The 27,510-nt window shown below is 31.0% G+C and overlaps 1 protein-coding gene across 1 annotated transcript in view; it reads left to right on the top strand.

Annotated features, from left to right (window-relative positions):
- Window positions 1–4,084: 4,084 nt before the first annotated feature.
- LOC144851791 (uncharacterized) overlaps window positions 4,085–27,510 on the top strand; it is a 75,149-nt gene continuing 51,723 nt past the window's right edge. The window contains exons 1-2 of the mRNA XM_078709414.1: window positions 4,085–4,164; window positions 26,403–26,465. The gene's annotated coding sequence lies outside the window, so the exon portion shown is untranslated. The remainder of the gene's footprint in view (window positions 4,165–26,402; window positions 26,466–27,510) is intronic.

The following is a 27,510-nucleotide window of genomic DNA, read 5'->3' as shown; positions in this document are numbered from 1 at the left end:
ACATTGTGCACGACAAAATACCACATTATCACATTAATAAACCTTTTTTCTATGACCTCATTTTGAATTGGCGCCATTGGTATTTTCAAATTATTTTAAGTTTTGTTTTAAGATAATCATTAATGTATATTTGTTCATTTTTTAGTAACATAATCATTATTTTGTAAGTAATTTATTTATTTTACGAAATCAATTGAGAGACAAGTTATCAACTTTTAATTTTGAATCATAAAATGATCTGCATTATCAGTTTTAAGCTCAATTTTCCATGTCATATTACTTGTAATGTCAGTAATTTATCACTTTGTATGTATTTTTTATGATGATTTTGCTAATAAATTCAAATCATATCATTCAGTGTCACTGGTTCGCAAAATTAAGATTTTTCACATTTCAAAACTTATAGGCCTATTTTCAAGATGTTTGACTACATCTCTTTATCCATTCCTTTCTTGTACAGTGCTAAAGAAAGGGTCCCTTTAATTACACAATAGAGGTAAAATACCTCCATGATTATACAGTATGGTTGTTGCCTAAATGAGTAGGTAGACATGTTAAAACATATATCAACCCCCGTTTTTTCACGGGAAAATGTTCCCTTAATAGGGTGTTCCAAAGGATGGGTTATATTTTTACTTTAAAAATGCAAACCAAAGATTTGTAATATTTCATTCGACAAAACAAAACTGTACAATACTAAAGTAATAACGTTATAAGTGGGTAAATAGAAGATTAGAAAATAATCTATTTGTTATAAAACTGTTCTCTTATGGATTACATGTAATAACTATTACTCGACGAAAATAAATGTAGACATTTTCGGCAAACCAAGCATATTAACCAGAGGCCAGAAATAATCGCAGTAAATCAATTAAATCAAATTGTATCGAAAATGATCAAAGAACAATCGTTTTGAAACAGCACTATTCCATGGTCAAACATTCAATTTACTTTTAATAATTGTTAACGTGGTTTATTAAGGAGTTTATGTGTACGACGGAAGACAAACACAAGCACCACAACAATCGATTTAATGAACTCAGTTAAGATTTGTACGAGCTTTCAAAAAGTAAATACTTAAGTTAGTTTTCACAGTAAAGTAATGTTTTGTGATCCTCCGGGGAAATCTAAAAATCTATCTGTCGTATAGTTAAGAATAAGGACTAAGAATTTCTTAAGTTAATCTTAATAGTTATAAGTGGACGGAGGCTGTTTCACCGTCTGAGTGTCAAGTTCAGTGGCCGAATGAGCGCAACAAAATCTCGGCAAAATTAAGTGAGTAATCGGCATAATTAAAGCAATACCGCGCCAAGGCCGGGCTTACGTTTGTATACATGAATGTACGAATGAATGTGCCAGAAAAGAAGATGGGTTTGTAATGAATTTCTTTTTTTAACTACCTGTAATCACTCGTGTATTACCGCAGTGTTTTAAAAACAACGACAAAAACAATAAGTTAATCTGTGCAGGTAAGGAGATAAATGTATCTTAGGCCTAATATTCTAAAGCCCAAAAAGGAATAATATTTGCATATTTGAAGCATTGCTACACAGTCTTCTAACGTGGTAAATGTACAGAAAACCGGGTTTTAGTTCTTAAATTTCTTTACAAGATTGCGTTGTAAGATAAACACCATCAAATAGTACCAGTAATTGTAAATTGTTAAGAAGAAGAAGAAGAACCTGCACGGTTGATCCTCTTCAAAGATGGTTAATAAATAAATAAAATAAAATAATGTATTTAATATTACAGTGTCAACAATCGAAAGTGTTATTCATTCATTTCCTTTTTTTTCGGATAGTACATCCATATACAAAACATACAGTATAAAACAAACAGAGAAACAAATGTCACCAGGAAGTTAACAATAGCATCTTCCACAAAAGCTACTTAAAATTAGGGAAGAGTGAAATTGTAAGTTCACTCTTACCTGCTAAAATATATTTTTTATATTATTGCTTATAATTTAAAATTCATCTCATCAATATTTATGTAATAAATATTCAACTCATCATTCAACTCAACAATATTGATCTCAACAATATTTATCTCAACAATATTTATCTCATCAATATTCGTCTCATCAATATTCATCACATCAATATTCGTCTCATCAATATTCGTCTCATTAATATTCAACTCATCAATATTCATCTCATCAATATTCATCTCATCAATATTCATCTCATCAATAATCAACTCATCAATATTCATCTCATCAATATTCATCTCATCAATATTCATCTCATCAATATTCAACTCATCAATATTCATCTCATCAATATTCAACTCATCAGTATTCATCTCATCAATATTCAACTCATCAATATTCATCTCATCAATATTCAACTCATCAGTATTCAACTCATCAATATTCATCTCATCAATATTCATCTCATCAATATTCATCTCATCAATATTCACCTCAACAATATTCAACTCATCAATATTCATCTCATCAATATTCATCTCATCAATATTCATCTAATTAAATCACAGCAAACAGAAATCATTTAAATAAAGCATCATTCGTTCCATTTTCCCTTGGTGCACTATTTCTCCTGTTCATACAAATGACCGTGTCTAAATTTAAATTGATGCTAAAAATAAACTAAATGGTGAAATTATAAAGAAATAAAAATAAATTAAGTTTTCTATACCTTTCATCCAGGCGTTAAAAAGGCGGATTTCTAGTTTTCTGACACAAACGGAATCGTTTAATAATCTACAATATTTTACTTACTTAATTCCTGATATTATAGCAACTGCATTTTTGTGAATGTTTTCTGTTTGTTGATTTCTGTGGCTGTCAATGTTGCCGTTACTTGGTTTAATGATCCGTTAAATGGGTCATAAGTCAGATGGTTTATAAAGTCACTATTCATCTGTGCTTTTTAAGTATATTGAGATGTCAGATCCAGAACGACAATTGTATTTCATGCACAATGATACAGTGAAGTAAGTATATGAGCACTTATACGTAAGTTTAAATAAGTGAGTTACCGTAAGTAAGCAAATAAGTAAGTAAAATAAGTAATTTATAAGTAATCTAATAAGTCAGTAAATATGTAAGTACAGAGTAAATTATAAGTCAGTAAATAAATATGTACAGTAAGTAATTATAAGTAAGCAAATAAATCAGTAAATAAGTAACAGTAAGTAATTTATAAATAAACAAATAAGTCAATAATTAAGTAAGTACAGTAAGTAATTAACAGGTAAGAAAATATGTCAATAAATAATTGAGTACAGTAAGTCATTTTTTAAGTCAGTAAAAAAAATTAAGTCTTTAAATGAAAATAGTACAAATAAGTAAATAGTATTTTTGCCATGAAAATTAAATCAAGTTTACAGACTTAAAGACATTATATAATAGACCTACGCTTTGTACTGTACGAGTTATATCATCAGTAGGCCTTTCGTTGTACATTTTACGCATGCGTGTACTTCAAATTATAAATTTGAAATGTATGTTATCATATTTTGTATCCAAACCTCACACCGGCATTTCTTTATGTGTTACAAAAATAAAATTACCATTATATAAATTAATATCAAACAACTATTGCCAAATAAAAAACTGAGGATAAAAATAATTTATTCTAGGCCTTTAGTGTTTAATTTACTTCCATCTACTAATACTTAATTCATAACAGTTATACGAAACTCGATACACCGTATTTCAGTTTTTCATTCTTTACCGTAGATATTAATTTCTTCGAACCATTCAAATTGTTGGCGGCTCTAAGTCGAAGCTAACTTGTCATGCCCGACAAATACACCAACGTATTATTTTGAGACCATATCTTAGCGTCTCGGTTCGGCTAATTTGATTGGTCAAAAGATCCGCACCAGTATGGCGATTATAAGAATAGAGTTGTATTAACAAGAGACCGAGACAGATAATCTAAGAATCCTCATTAGATCTGTTATGTCAGAGTTTCTTATTTCGATCGTCTGCTGCCTACCTGCGCGCCTGCACACGCTTGGCTTTAGGCCTATTTAAGGAAACAGCGCCCCGCTCGGTGGAGTTTACCTAGATATTTCAGGCTGTCTGAAAGTTTTTGCTCACTGTCCATTCACGGGTCGAACGAGGAAACGACATCAATAAACCTACAGCTCATTTTTGACAGACGGCCTAACTGTCATTTCACAGATAAATAGGTGAGTTTTAATTTTTAATTATCTACTGGGTGTTACTGTTTTTCATTTCTATACTCGGCCTAACTATTATAGACATTAAGAGGCGAGCATACAGTGGCCAACATCAATCTGTTTTTGTTTGTTTTTTTATTTTGCAAGTAGAAAACAATTAAAACAAATTAAATGTCCATGCAATGGAATTTAAACCTGATTAATATATTCAAATTTAAACGGTAATGTAAGCAAATGTCTTAGAAACAAACAAAACAAAGCCGTTTTCTGTACTCGTGCAAAACTACTCGTGTTTTTATAATGTTGTTAAAAAGGAATATCTATATTTTAAAAACTTTTACAAATCATTGTAAACTTTTGCTCAGTTTACGGAATTGTTTCCAAACAAAGTATGTGTCTCATTATTTTATAGTTATGCCATCATCGTAGTCAAGTAAAATGTAAAATCATGTAAACAATTTCTCCAAAATAAATATAGTTTAATACATATAGTTACCAACCACACATGTTTCTCATCCTAGTTACTTCCAACACTGAGATGCTAACTACATTATTTAACTACTATATTTTTCTCTTCTCTCACCCGTGACAGGACTTCCCATGAACAACATTCTAATGTTTTAAACGAATGTATTAGCCCACTACAATTCATTTTACACCTTATATGTTTAAGGTATAATGGGTTGTATCCCATTAATTATTTCAGTATCGTTGTGAGGATACATTTCAATATAGCAGAATGTTTTAATGCATTTAGCCCATTAAAATTAATTTTACACCTGGGTTATATAAGGTATTTAAGGGTCGTACATCCCACGGAGTCAAGTTTATTTATTTTTCGATCATACCTGATACTTTAATTTTCAATATAGATACAACTTTCTAATGTTTAAACGATTCCCATTAACATTATTTACACCTTGGGTTATAGGTATAAATTGGCTGTACATGCAACGGAGTAAGGTATGTTAAGTTTCGTTAAGGATACCTGAACATCCACAACATTCAATGTTTTAAACGAATACAATAACCCACAAACAATTCCTTTTACAGCCTGGGTTATTTAGGTATAAACGGGATGTATCCCATGGAGTAAGGTATGTAAGTTTCGTTGAGGCTATACAGAACTTTTAAATATAGCCATGGTATTCTGTTATTGTTAACGATTACAGTAGCCCACTAATATTCACATTATACCTTTGGGTTATTTACGCTTATTATTGTTTTTTTTTATATTCATTAGCAGACAGTAATCCAAAGTTTCGTTAAGGTTATTTTCTTTTTAAAAGTCAACACATGGATTAACTTTATTTTTTACAAATAATTTTGGGTTGTTTTGAGATAAATCTTCTTCTAATAATTTTCTGTAATGCAGAAACAGAAAATGATTTCTTAGAAATTGTAAAAGTAATTTAAAAACAATTAAAACAAATTGAATTATTCAAATAGTCTTTATACATTTTTTGTATTAATTTGTTTAGTTTCATATTTCGGTTTCGCTAAATAGTTTGAGTTTGAATATTAGTTATTATTTTTTGCTTGTTAAAGTAACAATATATTTATGTAATAATAGCTTGTACAGAATTGGTTAGAAAATATTATTGTTATAATTTTATATTTTGATATAACGTTTGCGGTACACCACGTACATTGGTTCTGAAAATAACTGTTAAGTTTCTCGACGTTTCGATTAATATGCTTTGATCGTCCTCAGGATTGAGAATATATAATTTTATAATCACAATATGAATGTATTAAGGCTACAGTAGAGGCTAACCCAGGCTACAAATACGTAGCCTACGGTAGGCCTACACATGACTGGATGCAACAGGGCGACAGAACAATAAAAAACTACAGCAATAGGACTTATAGAATAGTAACCACATATTGAGTGTTTTGTTTCAATAGAGTAACGAAATACACGAAGTACAATAATATAGATTTTTCTTACAACAAATTTAAAGGCCTCGTATGAAATGTGAGTTAGCCTACACATTTAGCCTAAATCAGATTTTGTTTTTTATCTCCGATAAACGAATTAACTTGTTTGATGCAACTAAAAAGTACTTTTATTTGTTTTAACGATACGTGTAACCGTGTTTCAGAATAAATCTTATACGATAAATTCTTGATAAACGACATTGATTTGTAAGGCAAACGACAACGCATCATTACTTATTTTAGAAATATATATTACATTAAGAGACCTTTAACAATGGTAATGAATGGTCTACGCTATTAATTATAATGTTTTATTGGGGTTAGTGATTTATCTTAACAAATTACCTATTAGCGATGTGTTTTATTATTTAAAGAATTGACTTGAACAGCATTTTCGGTCACGTAAAATATCAACAAAATGGAGACCGGTGGTAATGCATAGACTTGTGATTATCCCACCGGTGGGTACGGCATGACAGCACCGTTTTGCTTAGCCTAACTTAGAGGTATTTAAATTGAAAAGATTAATTGGAATTTATGATTCAGATAGTAAAATACAGAAGGTGTGTTAAAATCTTACCTTTTAAAATATCAGTTTGTAACAAAATGGGTCAATTTTAACACTTTTGAAGGTTTTCATTTAGGCTCGCGATATCAACAGGTTTAAACACTACCCAAGGACGCACACAATTCCCCATCCACTTTCCACAATACTGGGCTGTCGAGCATAGGCCTAGATTCGAAATTTATACTATCTTGCAATCGAAAAACCACAAACACATTCTGGAATTACTATGGTTCTAATTAATGATACAATTGGTATATTTAAATAATCTGTTTTTCATTTTCTTAATACAAAGAATTTGAATAATAGGGTGGAATTTTGAAAGGGTTTGAGGTAATTATGAGCAGTGCAAAACAGAAATTGAATCAGTTGTACATTTTAACGACCTTTGCGTTGAAACGAAAATATTATGTTCGATATTCAATAAAAGTGTTTCTAAATCTAACGTAAGAACCACAATTTATATTTAATTAATCAATTATAATTCATTAATTTTATTTAAGTAATGGCTTTAAAATGGATGCCTAAAATGTATAAAATATCTAGAAGTTTCTTTTTAGTATACATTCTAATATATTGAGAATAATACGCTGATTCCATTTATTTAAACTTATTGATATGTCCAAATACTGTACTGCTTCAACTTTGTTTGCAGTCTGCTGAAATACCAACTTTCTAGCCTAGGCTGAAAAAGATTTAAACTTATTAATCAAATAACATCATTAAGTATATTCATTTTTTTAAAGAAAAATAAAATAAAATCTTCAATAACATCATCATCATCATCAAGTAGCCTATATTCAATTGTTTACAGAAAACAAAAGAAAATCTTCAATTACCGTAGGCAAATCGAAACTGATAAAGCTTATTTGCCAACACAGTCAAACCACCGTGATCTATCAAAGTTTCTTCTTCCTAAATAAATCAACTTAATTAATTGAGTTAATGCGCAAATAAATAATGCTGCAAATAAAATACAGATGACTTAGAAAAGTAATACTAGGCCATACTACAATACGTTTTACGTGTTTGCCGCACGACGAAAATTCAACTTGTGTTCCGCTAGCAGTATAGTACTGTTCTAAACGGTAGACATCTTCCCCCGAGGGAACAGATTTATACTCGTGTAACATTTATTTATTACCGAATCTTTAAGTGTTTTTAAACTGGCGTTAATGACTTTCAATTGATTAAATCAAGTGCTATTTTATTTTCGTGGCTTTTTTGGTTTTTCCAGCAGAGTTTAGACATTGTGTTGTAATTGATACAGTCACCTGAGCGGTCTCACTGCCGTGTAACACTTTCTTATCGGTTCAATCTTCTCGAATTCTTGTAAAAAAAAAATCGATCTTTAATCAATTTGTATTCTCTTAATTTCTTAATTACATTTGTCGAATTTGGTTTATTTAATTTGAAAATATATAATACAAATTTGAGAAATTTTAAAAATTATGGTGCAAATTAAAGATAATATTTTAATATTTGTTGAAATTTACACATAATGTTGTGCGCAAATGCTGTATGTTGTTGTCGAATAATACAAAATATTAAGTAATTCTCTGAAGGAATGTATCTCTGAAGGAATTTATTTATTGTATGTTATATCAAACAAATTCTTAAAACTTCAATTTATATATATTTTAAATTGTTATTTATTATTTATATAACTTGTATTAACAAAACAGCTAATTTGCAAATTTATGCAAATTAAGTAACGGTAGTTTTTTAAACGTTTAAAAACAGAAGAAGAAAGAAATACAAATTAAAAACTTTAAGTTTTATATAATTTAATTAACGAATTCTCGAACTAGATGCTTTCAGAATGAATGTGAACACATGTTTAATCATGGTTGTTTAGCAACACCGTATCACAATTTTATCACAGTGTTAAACGAATAAATCTGAAAACTTAAAGTTCTATCTACACTATCATACTAGTTTGACAAAAAAAGTGTGATGTGCCTAAATATGGTAGTGATATGCCCAAATATGGTAGTGAAATGACATAATCATGTCCATATATGGGCACATCATTTGTCACATAAAGTTTGATAGTGTAGACAGGGCTTTAGAGAGGAAACAGATGGGTTGAAGTTGTCATAAACTTGTTTAATATATTGACACCACATATCATAATTTGATTGACAGGTGTCAGTAGTCATTTGGTTTATATAACTTTCACATTTCAAGTTAGGCTTATAACTATTAATTCAATTGGTTACTCTGTAACTTAACCATTCAATTTATACAAACTAAACGAAGTTGTTCTTCTGAAATATTATTTCGTTTCAAAAAGTTTAAAACTAAACTTTTACCAATAAGAAACAGACTAAACTTTTCTTTTTCTTTCGTGGTGTTAACCACTACATTTATGCATGTCACTTTATCATATCATACAATTATTTAATACATCTACCTATATTCTATTATTATTCTGACTTTTGTTTATTATCCTATATGTCCTATCTTTCATACGATTTGATCAAAACAATTTAATCAATTAATTGGATGTTCGTAAAAATATATACGCACAATCCATCTTTTTCATAAATATATCATATTTTTTCTAAATGTCTCTACATCTAAACACTTAAATATTAAATTTACTGACAAAATTAGTTACTACTGTAATGTGATACTTTTTTATTTCGTTGTTTTATATTTATCTTTACAATAGTCCCTATACTACAATAAATACAAATAAATAAAAGAATTTTTTTTCTGTCCAACTTTTTAAAACAAGTTACTATAGGTTGCTTGGAAATATTGATTTTTAGCTTGGGTTTATAAATCTAAATTTTAACTGTAACTTGTTGGATTGTGACGGAGTCTTGGGGTCTCATTGGGTCTGTGTTTAGGCCTATATATTTGTTTAAATAAAATGATTAATTGAAGTCAGTTTGAATTCGTCTACAATATTAATCAAATCAAATAACTGGTGCCTTTGGTTAAACATGACTTCATATTATTCATTTAAAACCCCAAACCTAACCCCCAAGCCACAGAGATTCGTCCATCATCAGTTCCACCAATGTCCGGTGGTCTGAGGCATTGGTCAGGTGGCAAACTCTTGGACCAACCCTACAAAGTATATTGACCGACAAACAAAATCAGATCAACCCGTAGATCAAGACATGGTATATTTTTGTGTAACCCGTAGGCAGGAGAAACTTTTCTAGGTATCGTTAAAGCAGCGCGTGCAGATCAGCATATTCCCCGTGGCGGCGTACGCCTGTTCGTGTGGTAAATGTTTGTTAAATTGTGCAGCCTAGACAATTTGTAAAAATAACTATTTTTTTATCTGTTACTAACAAGAGATATTAGTTGTTCAATTTCTTGGAAATATGAGTCAAGTATCTGTGTCATTTTTAATAATTGTTTATACTTATATCTAATTTTCTAAAGTTTCAAGGATTGTTACACAAAAGTTCTGTTATGTGAGCAAAATTTCCGAATTCATACTATCATCATATTAATACAACGCCTATCAAAACAAAACAAAAATATAGATATAGATCGTTTTCTATAGACACCATTTTTATATGCGCCTCAATACTAATGTCACTTTCCACATCAACATTAATGATTATTAATATTATTAGTTGAGGTCTATGAACTCGTCGTGTGTTCGAGTTTCATTTCATTTATTTTTTTCAGTTCATGATATTTGGACGTTAACTATCGGGCTAATTTTCCCATATTGAATTTAATGAGGGTGATCAATTGCCGATCATTAGGGACCCTCAGAGGTTCACAAGACAAACATATACACAAGATGCTCTATTATTACAAATCTTTGGGAGTGGAGTTGTAATTTTGTCCTTAGAAAAAATCCTGACATGTGACGGGACTTGAACCCAGGACCCTTGGAGTGGTAGCGAAGCATCATAACCACCAAGCCACAAATCCACTCCTAATTAATTGATGGTATTTTCAGCATAGATCTACCAGTGATGGGGTAATAGTTCATGAACATTAAACAGTTTTATTTTACTACACTAAAACATGACAAGGCAGATCGCAACTTAGTAACATTAATACATAAGTACATACATAACATCATCTTACTACGGCATGTCGATTAAATATCCGCCACGTGTAAACTAATGTGCAACATTTCGACAGCTACCACACCTTAGAAAGTAATTGTACGTTAGTAAACTTTTAGAATGTTTCCTCTTTTTTTTTACATACTTCTTAAATCACAACTGGCCCTTTTTTCTTCGTTTTAATTTTCTCTGTGTTGTAATTGGTTCCTTTAAAAGTAGAGAAACGTGGTCATTCATAACTAGAGGCTACACTCCTTTCTAGAATCTAGGTTAATAAATGAGCATCAAATATTTATTTCCAGAATCAGGTCGCACCTCTAACTGGCATAATAACACGCTTTATACCCTCGGAAAATCACGAAATTGAAGATGACAACGAAATCTGGGTTAGTGGGCTGTAAAGGCTATCACGACGGACTTCTCTCTCTCTCTCTGGACGGCTGGTTTATAGTATATAGACAGGGGTCATTGCCTGACCTCCGGGTTGTAAGGACCTTGACTAAAGTACGTTGATCTAATAATTACATAAACGGAAAGTGGCCAAAACATCTACTGTAGTTTACAAAACTGTTTAACTTCCGGAGACATACAGGAATTCTCGTAGAAAAGTGATTTGCCCTTATTGCACTCACGTGATAAAAAAGAAATACAAAATAATATGCAAAATAAACAATTTGCATAAATGAACTTCTAAAGATTGCTGAAACTTTTCAGAAGTGAGCTATATTGTAGTTGAAACTATTAACTATCTATGAAATGAGCTATAGTTGAAAAGAATTATTCGGAAATAATTACTGAGAGTATTCCTAATAAAGACCCTTCCTGTTAACATCATCCAATCAAAACCAAGCTTCGGTAATACAAATGATGAACACACCAATCTGAATTTCTTCTTTATAGCATGCAATTTTCAAGAAACTTCCAACGACTAGAACCAAACTATTTACTTAGAGGTAAACCCATATTGTGGCACCCATATTGCATTTCATCTCCAGTAAAATATTGACACATCCCCCAATGTCATGACGTCATCATAATGACTCCATGTATATTTTGTATGTGTTTATTCTTGTCTTATTCTTATGTGTCTTATTCTTTTGATAAATTATCGCATACTCTAGATGTGAAATAGTGAGCATACTGGTTTGAAATATTAGCAAATGCCATCACTTTTTTTGTGAAGACGATTAAGACGTGTTGGCTTATATCCTCATTAAAATTGAGATTTATAAAAGGAGAACATCCATCATTTTTCCAATCGATAATTCACATGTCAATTATGTCCAGCAATTATTCCATGAATAACTAAAGGGTTATGAAGCCAAAGACCAATTGGTACAAGTTGCTTCTAGGTATAATATCTCTCAAACTACGTGTTTTTAACTATAATCAAACGGCACATAGTGTCTGCGTTGATTTTGGATTCGATAATCGTTGCTGTCATCGTAAATGCAAAATTGTATAAATTGTTTTTGGCCAATTTTGATTAATTCGTTCTTCAATGACGAGATTGTTTGTAGAAATAGACCACGTATAGGCTGATGGCAGATTCAAACTGGATTCGGATATTATTCCCCGGGGTGGCATATTACCCGAAGGGCGCAAACACTTATCGGTGTGAACTACATTTTTAGGCGTTGACTCCTTTATTACATAAGTTAAGAGACACTTTATTTACCACATTTCAATTCAATAATTATTTTAGTCCTTTCTAAATGCATACTTTATTTAAGTTAACACTTTCTGTGACATAATTTTAGAAAAGGACCCTTCCCAGGAATAAAGGGTCAAACTATTAAGTTCGTAAGTATCAGTATCACTTATTTCATCATTAACTAATATATTTACAGGGTTTATGTCTACAAGTTTTCTTAACTCTTTCTCTCCATCTAAAAAATAATGTTAAAAAAAACTATTATAAAATATACTATTTGTAGGCCTATACTATCTAGTCATATTTTAATAGTTTTTTCTACAGATTTTACAATATAGAATACGTTGTCCTTGGTTTTTAAATCCAAAATACCGGTAATTTAATTTATTTTTTTTTTATATAAAAATAAAAGTAATGTCTTTCGTCGCCTTTATTTTTTTTTATTCATTTCCATAATTTTTAATTAATTTTAATATTTTCCAAATGAACGAATTTATAATTTTAAGTAAAATATATCTTACTAAAATTGTATATTATTTCATTAAATTAAAATCACATTGAAAATAGTATATACGTTTAAATTCTCATTCCAAATTTGTTTCCCATAATCTTCTTTTGATTTATAATTCATTTCAAGGTAAAAATATTTATTCGCCTAGTAATAACTCTACCGCAAATCAACAACTACCTAATACAGGCCTTGTTATCCAGTAGGCGCTTTGGGAGAACGCAATTATTACGGCTAACAAACATAGGTCCCGTGTAACCTACTTTATGTTACAACACTAGTGGGATAACATAGGGTTGATTTACCAGCCAAGGACACAATGAGGGGACGTGCAAGAAAACACCAATGTTTTCCAATTCAATTGACACTTTACGATCTGAAATTCACAAAATGATTTCCCTGATGAACTAACGGGAACAAAGACACCAAAAAGGTCGCGTAGTTGTTGGAGAAAAGGGGATATTATTGTGGAAAAGAAGGAATTTAGGCCTATCATCAGGTGGGTTAAAAAATAATTTATCATATTTGTATACCGTATAAAATAAACTAAATGCGATAAAAAAAAACATCACCAACTATAAATAGATTATTTAATTGTTGTTATTGTCAATGGAAAGTCAAATGTTTAAAACTAACTAACTTAACTTCACTCGTTAATGCAGGCAAGTGTAGAGTGACGTAAGGCAATTAGGTAAGAATTTAAATAAATTAACAAGATTAACCAAACTATAGGTATATCAATAGGAGCCTTAAAATAGTAAACACATCACTACGAAAACCATAATAACAAATAATAGTCATCTGCAGATGTAAAAAATTAATTACATTTTGGTCACATTAAAAAGAAACAAAGAAAAACCAACAAAAATAAAATTTAAAAACTTGTTTAAAAATTTCTTTCAATCATTCACAACTAAACAATTCAACATCTAACGGCAATCTTCTTTTCTATAAAGCCTGTTTTACACTATACGAAATTGTTCGCGCGAATCGAAAGCGTTATCTAATGCGCATGCGTATATTTTTCATTGAACTTCCATCCATTTTTAAAGCGCGAAAAATTCGCAATCACTCAGAGCGAAAGCGATTCACGTGAATAATATTAATATTCGCCTAGTGAAAAACATGGTTTATTATTGTTATGTATCATCGGTGGGCGTTTTCGAGTTTCTCTCTTTCCGTTAGAAACAGCTAAAACAAGTGATAATCCAGATTTTCCATCTATCTTTCTAAACACTTATTTATCATTACGCTTTTAAACAGCATAATCCCTATATAAATACGCTTAAAACACAAGATATGTAGATATCAATGAACAATCTTTACCGTTTGACTGTCTGTTGAGTCTTGTTATTATCCAAAGTGTGATTTTCATCCAAGTAAGTGCTCCATTATTTTCTTAAAATATTACTTTCGACAAGCTAGCTTTAAATTTCAATTATTGTTATTTACCGAGTGTTCGAGCAAATTAAAGTAAATGATTCGCCAGTGATCAGGAACTTCGTAAAGAATCGGCCAAACCTGTCAGTTTGCATGGAGAAGACAATGAGATGAATTATGCTGGAAGCGAGCAAGTTGCTAAACTATAGTTTGTTTTACAATACACAAATACAGTTGGACATGGCGTATTTTATCTTAATAAGTGATTACACTTAAACGAGTGCTTTGCTGATCCAATGGAAACCAAGATGAGGGGACATTTCACACACAAAGATAAAAGAAAATTTGTTTCCACCAAAAAACAAAACAAAAATGAATACAGAAGGAAGATGGAATATTTAGTTAATTTTAGAAGTTTGCAGAAGCACATCATAAACATGTTGATCATCGTCGTCAAGTATGTACTAAAAACAATGAAAAATTAATCTAATTCGAGAAAGTAAATATTTTTGAACTGTCTTACTGTATCTACACTATGTGTGGACCACAATGTCACTAAATTTCCATTTTAGTATTAACTCTCTTTTTGTAAAATTAATAGAATAAGTTCTACATTTACCTTACCGTACATTAGACATGCGATAATATTAGTAGAAACAAAACACGCTGTTTCATTAAGGAAACCAAGCCTACAAATCTGGAACAGTTGAACAAAAAAATGTTCAACATAGTACCAAGTATGATGACCCGATTCAATCTACCGCCCTCTATTTCCAATAAAGTTTTATTATGCAAATGAGGTAGACGTATGAGTTTTAGCCCAGGGAAGAAAATGGTTTATACCAGTTTGCAACTCGTTAAGTATCTCTACAGAAAATACAGATTGTTTCACAGTGGCATTATGAATACTCTGCTTTCTTTATTCCAGATTGTGAGAAGTTAAAAAAAAAATGTGCTAAGATTTGGTTCTGTTGATTAGGCATATTAAATGATAACAATTTTTCGTTTGTTGAAACGAAGAAGGAAAATCAGGTCTACTTAGTAATAAATGGTTATATTGTATACGACTGCAGGAAATATATAACTAAGTAATTACTAAGTTTGCTGGTCCCTGGCTGTCCAATTGCGTTCGATTTCTTTATTAGCATTTTTAAGTTTATAGGCGTCGCCACCTACAGTTTGAAATAGTTAGCAGATATAGTGTTCCCGTTCGACTCCGTGCTGCCTCGCTGTCGCGGTAGCTTATGTGAATGTGTTAGGCTTGGGGACTCGTAGCCATCCTTACCGGCCATTACCGATTAGTTAGACCTACATTCTGCCGTGACGCTTTTAAAGAAAGTAAGTCAATGATTTTTCTCTTGTTTTTATGTTGTAAATTAACTATTTGCAGTATATGAAATACAAATATTAGTTAATTAATTTTACACCATTTCAAGTAACCTCATAAATAATATGTGAAATATAATTATGAAGTTACAATATATTAATAATTGTTTTGTTATTTCGATTGAAAGCTTCCGAATTTTACATTTTTAAGCCTGTTTAGACCACAATTACTTGATTCAAATAGTATAAATATTTTGTATCTGATATACCATAGGCTCTACTGTAAACCTGCTGGTATCGCAAAAACAACTGGTGACATGTTCGTATAATTTGGATAATAATATTTATGATTTCAGCAAAATAGTAGACAAAAAGTAACTCACTGATGGAGTATGTACCTCAACATGGAAAACTCAATACAAAAAAACAATTATTTTCACTTTTATTGGTCACAGTATCCCATGATTCCATAGGCGGACAAAAAAAATTATGTACATTATTAAAACACTGACATTTTATTTAATGACTATATTTTTAAGCATGAGCCCCGTTTAAAAAAAAACCTGGATGAAGCAACTGCGGTCATATATATTTCTCTGAGTTAAAACTTGTACAATGTGCATAGACCATTTTATTGTTTTGCTTAAAAAACATATATTGTTAGTTGAAGTCTAATAATCACGAATTGTTCTTAATTAATATGCATACTTATTTTTATTTATTTATATTTTTTCAAATCTAATTTATTATTGCTGTAATGTTTTAATTATGCATTTTCTTCTGGGCCCTGTGAGACAATGGGGTCCATTATAATAATGCTTTCTTTGTATTAGTATGGTTTTTGTTTTTGTTTTATCTAAATAAAATTAATGTTTAAGAAATAAAGTTTACACAGATGTAGTCTACGCGTGTTATTACACGGTATATACATAACTTTACTAGTTTCTTTATCAAAGAAAAGAAAGAAAGTATATCTCCGAGTTTTACGAGACTTAAATTGGATATTAATTAAAGGTTTATTTAAAGACAACTACACTTAATTAGTTTTTATAGAGCACACGATATCTTATAATAATAGCTTATTAAAATTAATTGTTTTCCATTTCCTTGTTTCTATTATTTAAGTTAAATTCATGGTATATTTTACTTTCATATGTCGGAATACTTTCATCCCCGTTTCTCTTTGTTAAGGCAACTTTTAAAACAAATTCAAATCGACTTTACCCGGCTGCTGTCTGCCGGAGAAAGCAAACATAACACAGAGAACCACAATATTCTTTCAATGTTCAATTCAATATTTTTGTTTTGCTTTGTTATTTTTAATTATATATACAAGATCAAGAATTACAATTAGCAGTTTTAAAGACTTTCCACGTTGAATATCATCATTCCATTGATGTTATCCTCTGCAACCTATCACAGATTAAAACTGGATAATTTTGTCCCTTTCGTTTCTTGTCTCCTCCTAGCTCAAAATGTTAAAAGAAAATCAAAAGTTTTATGGAAAGTAAAGAACATTTTTTCAGAACTCCCCTCATAACGAACTTAAATCATGGAACCAAACACACTACTGTAAAAACTTTTAAACCTAATACTGAACTACTGTGTAATTTTGGTTGTAGTTAATTAGAACTACCGAATTTTCATCACAATTGGTAATTGATGCAGGGTTAGTTCCCACTAGAGACGCAACGCAAGTACGTAACGCAGCGTAAGTGATTTCACCAATCACAAGCGATGGATTATTCGAACAATCGCTTATGATAGGTCAACTTGTTAAGCTTGGTTCCCACTGGATACAAAACGCATGGACGTAACGCAACGCAAGCGTGTTGACCAATGACAAGTGAAAGTTCGAATTCTTGTGATTGGTAAACTCTCTTACGTTACGTTTACGTCCTTGCGTTGCGTTCTAGTGTGAACCAAGCTTTAGCGTTGCGTCTACGTCCTTGCGTTGCGTCTTAGTGGGAACCAAGCTTTATTCTCATGCCATCAACGTTTCATTCATTTTATTTTCTCTATTTTAGTCGATTTGAGATTTTGTTGCCGTTGACAATCCAACGGAGTATCTAAAAGGAAGTAGATATTTCCGTAATTACAAACTGTTATAGAAAAACTAGCGTTGAAGGAAAGAGGTTACAGAATTAATTGTGCTAATGGTCCCTACTAGCAATATATATTCTGACACAATATTGAAGCTATAGAATAAATTTGCACGTTAATTTTCTGAGGATGTATTCTATCAAATATTAATTGGTTACATTATGCAATAAATTTAATGTTTTATCTAGAATCAAAAAGGAAAATGTAATTTGTTTCAAAGTTCGTTTTGAGAGCGTTCTGTTTTGGTACACAATTTAATTGTGAAGTTCCTCTTATTCGGTATAATTCGGCTTGGCAACAAACAAACCCGTCCATTTGTAGAGTTTAAAACTTGCCGGCCGGGTGCTGATAACCATAAAGTTGTTACATATTTTTAAGTTCTTGGGAACGGGTTACACTTCTCTCTTACCAATCACAATACTAAGTATACGTATTACTTATTATTATTAAGTATATGTATTACTCTCTAAATATGATAAAGTTGTGTTCCTTATACGACAAAGTAAAAGTACAAAAGCATATGCCTTTATTAAAATCAACGCAATAAAAAGCGTGGAAATTCACCAGCTGAAAGATAGAGATTTATGATTGTATATCTACAACCAAACAAACATAATAAGTATGCGTAGGCCTATATCCTTATAAGAAAACAAAGCATACTATTTAATGTGACTCGTTTATGCATAATTATATTGTTACCATAATAGGCTAAACTAACAAAGCGATCATTAAAACTGTGTAAACCTAGAACTTTAGCCTCAGCGTATCGAAAATACATGTTTGCATATAATGCAGTATTCTATAAATGGTTTATGCTGTTTACTCTGAAAGTAACATACGTAAAATCAACAGGTGGCAATGTGTGACACGCTGATATACGCAAAACATAGGATATTAATGGGTATTTGAATACACTATAATATGCATTGATCTGTTATCTTAAGTCAACAATGATTTTTGTTGGTAATGAAAGTACTTTAGTATCAAATTGAGAGTCTGTAAAACTATATTATATTGTACTGCGACACAAGAATGAATAATAATCAAATACAGAAAAATTCGTAAAAAGATCATTGAACTGAATCGATTTCTTTTCTGTTGGAAGAATTTTGACATTAATTTGGCGTCTTCCGGTTTCAATGATCGAAATTATAATAAAGTACAAAAGCAAATTGTTCAAAAATTAATTTCGGATTAAATCGGTATTGAAAAAGAGATATCCACTGGGACGCAGTGCATGCGCGCAACGTAAAATATTTGACCAATCAAAAACGACTGTTCGGATGACCGTCGCCTGTGATTGATCACAATTGGTTGTGTTGCGCGTTGCGCGTATACGTTGCGCCCAATGGGGAACCAAGATTAATTTAAATGAGATAACATTATGCATCACAGGTTAAACAAGAGAAACCATTGTTTTCCAAAGAGGATCGTTAGAAATTGATGATAAAAACATTAATGCGTTTTTTAAAACATTAAGATACTGAAAGTCTAGAAACAAAATAATTTAAAAGACCAAATTATTATTTTCAATGAAAAGTGTACAATTAAGAGGAATTATTAGGCATCTGACCCTGAAGATAGTAATGCAGTAGTAGTTTCGCTTGTGTATTTTGTGACTTTTTCTCAGAATTACCATGTTAACATTAAAAATGTTTATTTCTATCTCTCTTTCTTTGTTTAAAGTTGATTTATTGAGCTTCTATGGGCCATTTTTTCTGGAAAAAGTTATCGTATCGTTAAGGGTGGAATGATTGGCACATCAAAGAACAATGTTCATATACCTAATTAATATAAAAACAAACTCTTCTAGGAATTTTACATTTAAAGCTTGCTTGCTAGATCATGATAGACAATTCAAACATCACTGCATCACCCCGGAAATAGTTCAATACAGTAGGCCTACCTACCATTTACATTCTCCGTGATTTATTGAAGTATTCAAAAGAAAAAGCGCGCGAAATGGCGCAATGAGCGGACGTTCTTTAGAGTTTACAATAATATTTTTGCAATTTTATATTTATTTATAACAGTCTTTAAGAATGGAGAGAATTTGAAAAGAAAAACAATAAACCAATATAACAATAGATAATACAATATATGTAATGAAAAAAACAATGCTATTAGTAAATCATCAAATTGTCATTGACGATGCCGTTTACATCAAAACGCGTCAACTTGCTCCAACGCGTTCCAACTCGTTTTCTCGGCTGCCTTTACATAACGTCACATCATGTTTGCAGGTTCATTAGTTCAGACAAAGTTACAGTCAAAGGTAAATGTAAATAAGAGTATGTAGTAATGGTATACTTTGTATGTAGTCAGCTTTAATTACACTCAATTTTTATTTTGCCAGAAACTTTTGAAGGGTATCGACCCACGCTATTGCATTTTTTCTGTTTCTGTATTCTTTGTCTTTCTAATCGAAACAAATGAAAGAAGTATTTTTTATGATAACATCTTTTTAAGGTACTTTTTGAAAGTACCTCTCTGGCAATCTTTATAATCAATTGTACAGTTATGTATATGCTTGAATGATAGATTCACTTTAGTTCATAACATTTTATTTTACTGATGATTATCTAGTAACGTAAACATATAATAGAGCAGTTAATTTATAATGATGTTATTACTTCTCTGATTTAATGCGTTTCCATTCTGTTTTACCATGGAGAAATTAACTTATCTCTCCATGGGTTTTCTTACCGGTATTGTTCTTCGTAACGATAAAACGGTATGAATACTATATCGTTATCGGAAGCGTTCTAACACAAAATGGTTCACAAAATGCATGATGCCATGATGAAAGACAACCTAGTACTTATATTAATCAAGCTTAAGTAAAACATATTTATTCCATAAGTTTCCAGAAATGTTTTTGAAAGGAGCGAATATATTTAAGCATTACTGATTTTAGGTTTACTTACTTGAATAATTTTTGTTAAATCATCCTTCAGCATGCCCATAACTTATGGGGGCTAGTGGGGCATATTTTTTTCTTTTCTTTTTTTAACTTATTAAATAGTGGATTTTTTTGGCCACGTATTTTTCTTCCTTTCATTCTTATCCTTTTCGTTATTAATTTCGTGGTTTTTTCTCCATTTACTTTGGATTTTGACCAAAAGGAAAGAATCGGCTAGTAATTTAAATTGTACTTAATCGTTATTAATTTCGTGTTTTTTTTTTCTTCATATAATTTGGATTTGAACCATAGGGAAAGACTCGGCTAGTCATTTTAAAATTGTACTTGTTTCGTTGTGAATTTCGTGTTTTTTTTTTCTTTTCTTCTTTATACTTTGGATTTGGACAAATAGAGAAAGACTAGAACAGGAATTTCTTTTTTTTATTCATATTCTTTCGTTGTGAATTTCGTGCTTTTTTTTCCTTCTTTTTTATACTTTGGATTTGGACAAATAAAGAAAGATTCGAATAGCAATTTTTGGATTTTACTAGTTGTCACTATTGATCAGTAATTGCGTGTGTTGTACGGTGGATTTAGTTAACTTGCGTAAACAGCGATTAGCTGCCACGTCCAGGCGTTAAACTAACTCCAACTATCTCGTCTGTATGTTAATAACTTATGCTAAACTTTCAACTATCGTTGTAGTGAGAGGAAAGTCACTAGTCGCAATGGATTCATGGGCATTAAGGTGAAAAAACGTATTTTTAAAAGATCAGCTTCGGCTGGATGAACCACCCTCGTAAAATATTGTTGAAATAAATAACTAAAATTTAAAAAAAGCTTAGCAATATTTAATAATGAATTTAATCAATTACGAAAAAATAGTCATTTTCACTATTATTTTTTTAAATACTTGGTTTCTATATTTTACCATTAATTGTTTTAATCTAGGCCTACAACGAACAGTTATAGTAACTTTTGCAATTAATGTTTGGGGGTTTTTTTTCTATTGTTTAATTTTTGATTTATAGTTTAAATTAGTATAGTTTTAAGTTGGTGCGGTAAATTCGAAACCATGTAAATAAACTTTAAATTTGCATTCTGGTTGCCTCATAGATAGCCTAGTAATACAAATGTTCCTAAGCACACAATAAGGAAGAAGCCATTGCATATATTAAAAGTAACCAAATAATAATAAATAAATATAGTGATAGTAAATAAAAATGAAATCATTTCAAAATGCTAATTTATTGTTATGTCACTGTATGCTTCAGTATACTGCAGTAATTAACCACTTGGTTTAACAATTATACAACATAGCATTCACACATTACTGCAGTACAACTGCAGTAAGCCAAATGTATGGGATGGTAATCAGAAATTGATAAAGTTGCGACAAGCGGCTGATTCGAATGTCTTTCAAATGTTTATTCTTTGTAACAACAGTCTTTGCTTTGGTTAGTATTAAATCCACATTGGATAATTTCAGCGGATACTCTGCGGCTTAGCTTAAATGTGGATGATCCAATTATCCCCTAACTTCTTACTGCCTTGTCTTAGCGTTTAAACTCTATCCATTCTAAAGGAAATCTTAAAATACAGAAAAGCATACGGTGATTACGATAAAAGTATTACAAACAAAAGAAAACAATTTAAAGCCTAAATGGTTTATGTAGAAATTTATGTATGGAAATGTATAACAATAAATGGTTTTGGTAGATAATAATATATTTATGTATGGACATGTATAACAATATTTAAATAAATCCTTTTTAAAAAACCAATATCGATAATAAAAACGGCGTAAAGCTCTTACAATACTAGTAAGTAGACGTAGCGCAATGCAATTTTGAACAATCACAACGCGTACGATGATTTTCAATCGCGTCGTGATTGGTCAAATCACTTGCGTTGCGATTACGTCCAAGTGAGAACAAAGCATGATTTGGCCATTTCAACAAAACGGCACCGTATTTCGTTTCGTGAAACGGAACAAATTTATCTTTAATGATAGTTGCAGTGAGTTTTCTATTTTCTATGAAGAGTAACAATTTACATTCAAGTTAAAAGGCCTAATTGGAGTATCACATTTTCTTCTTCATTTCATCATCCTTATCAATACCATATTTTTGTTATATTTTCGTATGTTAAGGACAGTGTGAAATGTAATGATACATCTAATAACATGAGCATTATGTATGATAGAGTTTTGCTTAAAATGTTTGATTATAATGAAACATTCAAAGTGATAATAACTAACAATTATATTGTTACTTAATATAGACAGCTTAATTATGGTGGTAATTGGTAAAAATAATTGCTGCGACACAGGCCTATTAAAAATATAATATGAATTTAAATAAAGCGAAACAAATAATCTTAATTGTTTTAGATATACAAAGTATTGTTATTTAAAATTTAGAATAAGTCTGATTAGTTATCGATAAACAAAACTTAACTTAAAAATGACAACAGAACTATGTTTTCCAATTTCCTAATGTTGCGATATAGGCCTAATAACGATTTGGACAATATAGAAAAGTTAAATAGAAATTTATCCCAAGTAATTTCGTTATTCTATGATTAAAACCCATACTTTAATAAAAGAAATATATATTGATGAATTTAAAATAAACAAAAAACTATAAAATGTACTGTACAATTATCAATCTGCTGAAACAGCAGACGATAACCTTATAGTGACGCGCGCAACTATGAATCATCATCAGATCGAAATAATACGTCGCATTGAGACGTCCCCCTCACCCCTTTCAAATCTCCTAGCCAAGACAACCACTGAAAACGCTTGGTAACAACTCTGATGAGGAACGCCACGGGAGGCTAGCTACTAAAATACAAATGAGTTATCGTTAAGCAATTAGATTCGGAAAGGAGAATAAAGCGCTAAGCCGGCGACTCGCTTATAACGATACAAGTATCCACTTGGGAGGGAGAGGCCTCGGGTTTATCGTCGAGACAGTCAAGTTTCGATGACATTGAAGTGATTTCCCCCAGCCCTCTCACATTTGATGTGAATAGAATGAGATATGAAAACCTGTTAACTGTTACATGATTGCCGATGTGAATCGACAAAACGTCATCCCGTCATTATACTTCAATTTTTAACGACAACGTGTCTTTAGATTGTAGTTGCAACGGCAACGATATTCACGTAGGCCTATACTATTATAGACCCATCGTGTAAATAGATAAATAGTCAAAAAGACAAATCTGATTTCGATGCATTTAATTAGTCGATATCATTACTTCAAATGTGTTTCACTTTAGGCATATTTTAAAATTTTGATTAAAATTGAAACAGAAAAAAATAATCAAGTTTTTATGTTATATTTCATGACCTTCATTAAGGATACATAATTGATATTGTTTCGCTTGCTAACACGTTATTTAATTTTATTTCATTTTCAGTTTTCATAATTGCAGAAAATTAGGCTTTATAGTATCTTTCATCGACATAAGCTATAGGTTTCTGCAGTGGCTTATATTCAGGCCTCCCGTATGTATGTATGTACGCGCGCGATCAATACCAGTTTTTCCACGCGCGCGCCAAATGATAAGCCGCAAAAAGAAGGATGGCGTATGTCAAGCAGCACCCTGGACTTATTTAAAACAAATCATTTTAAAACGCGTAGTAAGAATTTATAAAACTTTAGTAAATAGGCCTACTGGGCCTATATTTAATATTATGAACAGAATTAAATAATTATAATATCTTAATTTGTTTTTCTTTATCTTCACATTATTACCAGTGGTTTACGGTTTCGCCGTAACAGGTTGTTGTGTGGATATGGGCGATTACGGTATAATATGTATCAACTTGGATTCGTGGGTTTCCGAAATATAATACTCGGATGTCCTCACACGTGCAAAGTGGGGACGAGGTCTTATAAACGATGTCTTTCGAATGATCTTAAAACGGAAATATTCTTTAAGTTTGTTTCATATACAAAGCAAAGTTTGAAATATTAAAAGCTCTGTCTACACTATCAAACTTTATGTGACAAAAAATGTGATGTGCCTATATATATGGACAGAATGATGTCATATCACTACCATATTTGAGCATATCACTACCATATTTGAGCATATCACTACCATATTTGAGCATATCACTACTATATAGACGTTTGTTATTTATGTGTTTGTTGGATTATGTAGTTATACCGGAGTTTGTTGTGATTGTATCTTTCGACCTATTTTAATCATTGTTTATTATACCGTAATGTTAAAAAAATAAATTACCAGACGTAGATGTTTTATATAAAAAAGAAAAACATATATTTTGGTAGTGCTGATATATAGATGTTGAAATGAAATATTCTTATTTTCCATTTCCAAAATAAACAATTTCTTCAAATTTTATAGTTTGGCATGATTGTACATAATACCACTATAAATGTTTGATCCGCCCACTCTAGCCTATAGTTGCCGGGAGATTTACAGATTTGATTGAATATTTGACTTTTAATTCTATGAAATATTACGATTCTTTCGAATAAAGCTCATCATATCAAGAATCATGATTGAATGTAGGAACGTTCTATTTCACTAGTTTTATGTTATTTCGAAGCTCGCCTGCACCTCTCATTGTGACACATTTAGTATAGGAAAAAGTGACGGTCATGTCACAGTTGCAGACGATCGGTGAGCGCGCGATACGGTTACTGAAGGAGCGTAACCTAAAAAAGATGCAGTGAAATAACTAGTGTCACGTGAGAACCGAACACAACACATTAAAATGGCATAATTCACAATCTCATTGATCAAAATGAGAAGCCGACCTAGTTTTGTTACTTTCAGATATTACTTCTCTCATTGATAATTAAACATTATTCCAAGTTCGATATGAGAAACACAGGGAACTTTATCAAGCGTACGCGGTCGTTCAGTAGTGACTTCATCAACAAAGTTGACGCGCGCGTACAACCGTTACATTATCATCATCATTATTTGAATGCGCGTGTAGTACCGATGATACGCGCTACTATCATTGGGCCCGTTCAGGTTCCTACCCAACACATTTTTTGCGATAACTGTGTCTAGGGTAAAGCTGGTACGGAAACGAGATATTTGAAAATAAAAATAAGTGTGTCAAAAAATAATACTTTACTCTTCCTTGGTTTTATTACCCTCGCGTAAATTCAATATTAAGTTTAAATTTTGAAATGTGCATTGCTAATAAGCCAAGCTTTAAAATCATGTCAAAAAATGGACGTTTTCATGAATATTGATAGAAATACCAGGAATATTTAATACCTTGCTTTTATGACACTATTTCCTTAGCAACTAAAACCCTTAAACCCCTTAAAGTTCTGTTAGGATACAACTACTTAATCTTAACACAAAAATCAAGACCACTTAAGTAAAACCGCTGTCTAATTTTACCGTTCTCTTATTGGATCATTTTTGTTGATTACGTCATTACGACGAGGCCAATTTTTTTTTACACGTACCTTTTCATATTGTCAACAATAAAGCTAAATTCCTTCCTGTATTGTCGTGCTGGACCACAACACATCCTATGCGTTTATTTAACAACATTTGACCTAATTACTGAGCTGTACATTATTTAGACATTGGCATAATTGTTTCTTACAAGAAGGTCTGATAATGTTTTATATCATGTAGGAGTCGCGCAAAAAAAAAACAGTTTAAAGGTAGAACTGACCATTAGGGCTACTACGTTTTGATTTGATAACCTAATACATATAGTGTTATGATTTATTATATTGATTATTGACATTTTGTCTAGACCTTGATCTACTTTTAATGTGTTTAATTTTTAATTTATTTTGCAGGAGAATTGCAAACTAAATTCATATAGGACGCATCATTATTTTGTCTAAAGTTAACCTACTACGGTAAGTGTAAGTTTTAAGTGTAAGTAAGTTTTACCCATTCTATAAGTGTACATAGGTTATTCATATTTGTACGCACGCGTAACTAGACGCAAGCGTACCAACTCTGATGAAACAGTTTTGTACGCGCGCGTAAATTTGTATTAATGTGTACGCGCGCGTCAATTTGTATTAAATGTGTACGCGCGCGTCAATTTGTATGCATTTTGTACGCGCGCGTCGACGTGTATACAGCTAGTCTCTGACGTTTTTATTTGTTATTATAAATACCTTTCTATTTCTTCTTTCCAAAGAAAGAATGATTTTATTAATTTCTTATAAACAATAATTTATAATCGTATCTAAACTTGTAATCAAGCAATATCATTACATATGTGTACAAAACAAAACATTATTGTTTTGTACTCTTGTTTTCTAATCATTTATCTGTAAATCAATTCAGTAAGGTTATTATACCTTTAACATCAATAACAACTTGATAGCTTGTAAATAGGATCACTTATAAAAATTGCTCAGTCTATCAACGACAATGTATCAGGCTAATGGGTTTCAATTTCAAAATCCCATCAATAATCCTATTCTAACGACACGTCGGGTGTATAGCATTTCTTATTAAAGCAATTGTATGTTACTTGAGCATTTGAATTACTTTTCTAGACAGATAATGTAGCTATTAATATATCAATATTGCAATTGTAACACCCACTGTCTTTTATCGTTTTAATATATTATCATTGTATAATTACTTTGATTACAAATATTCAAAGATATACGTATAAACTGTATTATGATGAAAATACTTCTGATTTTATTGTGTTATAGAAATTATTTGTCTCAATTATAAGTTTTAAATTGCTAATCTATTTTGCTTTGTTATTTTGTGTACAGGCATACTATCTTATTTTAAATATTGCTAGACTTATATATATTCTTAGTAAGGTAACATGATTGGTTGAATAAAGTTACGTTATACGCGCTCTATCAGAATTATTTAAACTATGGGAATATTTTTCTTCGATAATTTTCCCATAAAAATAACCATAAGACA

This window comes from Antedon bifida, chromosome 9 (genome assembly GCF_963402885.1).
Source record: "Antedon bifida chromosome 9, ecAntBifi1.1, whole genome shotgun sequence".
Taxonomy (NCBI): Eukaryota; Metazoa; Echinodermata; class Crinoidea; order Comatulida; family Antedonidae; genus Antedon; species Antedon bifida.
Note: the sequence above shows the minus strand (reverse complement) of the source record. Positions and strands in the feature narration are given on the sequence as shown.